The sequence below is a fragment of the Myotis davidii genome, unplaced genomic scaffold (genome assembly GCF_000327345.1).
Source record: "Myotis davidii unplaced genomic scaffold, ASM32734v1 scaffold962, whole genome shotgun sequence".
NCBI lineage: Eukaryota > Metazoa > Chordata > Mammalia > Chiroptera > Vespertilionidae > Myotis > Myotis davidii.
The window spans coordinates 1,221,634-1,223,413 of record NW_006295559.1 but is presented as its reverse complement, the minus strand read 5'-3'; the positions used below and the strand labels follow the sequence as shown (position 1 = coordinate 1,223,413).

The window sequence follows — 1,780 nt, the reverse complement described above, 5'->3', positions numbered from 1 at the left end:
TATTGGAAGATAGATTAACTAATAGCTCTAAGATGCCTAACAATTTAAGTAAAAAATTTCAAACCGTTTGAGACCCTATTTTGGAATACAAAGTGTGTTTGACTTCCAATTTCCATTCTCTGTGGAACAAGAACAGGTCATTCCTTCAGTGACATGCACAAAATACATCACATTTTCTGTTCTGTTGATGCTATAAATTCAATACCAATTCTCTAGCCACATTGGTTATGAGCATAAAGTATACCTTGTAACCTCAGATCTCTAACAGTGAAAGGCTTAAACAGGAATGGATGCTGCTAGAATAATGCTGCTTCCTGTGATGGGACAACTGAGCCTCCATCTCCCTCCCCCTGATGATTTCTTCAGCATGTTAGAGCAGTGAGGAATGGTTTTAGTATCATCACTGAGTTAGAGTGAAGACATTGGCCACACAATATACATGCTCTGCTTAAAAGAAAATTCTGAATCTTGAGCAACTGTACTCTTATACCTACTTTATAGTTTCTAAAAGCACTTATTGTTCAAAGTGGGAAGAAGTTAAGTTTTTTCAGATGAGCATGTGGATGAATGGAGGGAGATAAAAAATTAATTTAAAATAGGTGAGGACTGACAGGAGAACAGCTGGAAAGAAAAAGAAAAAAGAACAGTAATTCAGTTTATTCCAGCTCTAATACAGGCTATTCTTATTATTTATCCTCACTTGAGGATTTTTTTTTTTTTGAGAGAGAGAATGGAAGGGAGAGAGAGACAGAGAGAGAGAGAGAAATATTGATGTGAGATAGACACATCAACTGGTTGCTTCCTGCATATACCCCGACTGGGCTGGGGATCGAGCCTGCAACTGACCTACATGCCCTTGACTGGAATCAAACCCACGACCCTTCAGGCTGATGCTCTAACCACCGATAAAAACCAGCTAGGGCAGTTATTCTTATTTTGAAGTAGCATCACAAGGCATACTTCTGAGTCCATTCCCAAGATATTCTGTCATACTTATTTCTGTCTGTTTTGCAGATCCTTGGCGATCTCTGGTTACTAGGGGTCATCTGGGTTTGGATTACATAGCAGTGAACAAATAGATAAAAGAACTTTAGAAATAGTTAAAGCAGGAGACCACTGTGATCTTAGACTATTGAGACAAATGCTGCCATTACTGTTGATATTTGGATGATAAATTCTTGTAAATTCAACCTTGGGTGGTTTGAGGGGGTAGCCTGTAGGAAAATGAATTGTCGAAAAGAATACACTGCCTTTATATGGGCTGTCATTAGGCCCCATAACTGTGGCTTGCCAATGGGACATTAGAATTTTTGAAAATAGTTTTCTTAGTGGTTGCCCTAGAGATGACCTTATATTATCTTCTAAAGACAGACTAATTTATATGCCTGAAGTTCAAGTCAGATATTCCAAATCTCCTTTCCCTTTTCCTGCCGTCCCACTGAATTATGAGGAGAGAAAAGCACACATTATTAATACTTGTAAGTATTCTCAAGTAAATGTGTAAATTATATGCTTGAGTATGTATTTTAAAGTACAAAAATAAAAAGTTGTTAAATATTGGAATTTTTTACCACTACCTGCCATCACTCTTTTTATGTTTTTTATTTTTGCTATTGAGCTACACATGAAATTATATAGAGATTCTTTTTATTTTCGAAACAGGACTATTTTTTTAAAAAATATATTTTATTGATTTTTTACAGAGAGGAAGGGAGAGAGATAGAGAGTTAGAAACATCGATGAGAGAGAGACATCGATCAGCTGCCTCCTGCACATCTCC

The 1,780-nt window shown here is 36.7% G+C and overlaps 1 pseudogene; it reads right to left on the bottom strand.

The window, feature by feature from the left end:
• Window positions 1-947: 947 nt before the first annotated feature.
• On the bottom strand, window positions 948-1,302 carry LOC102754554 (annotated as a pseudogene).
• Between the last annotated feature and the right edge of the window lie 478 nt (window positions 1,303-1,780).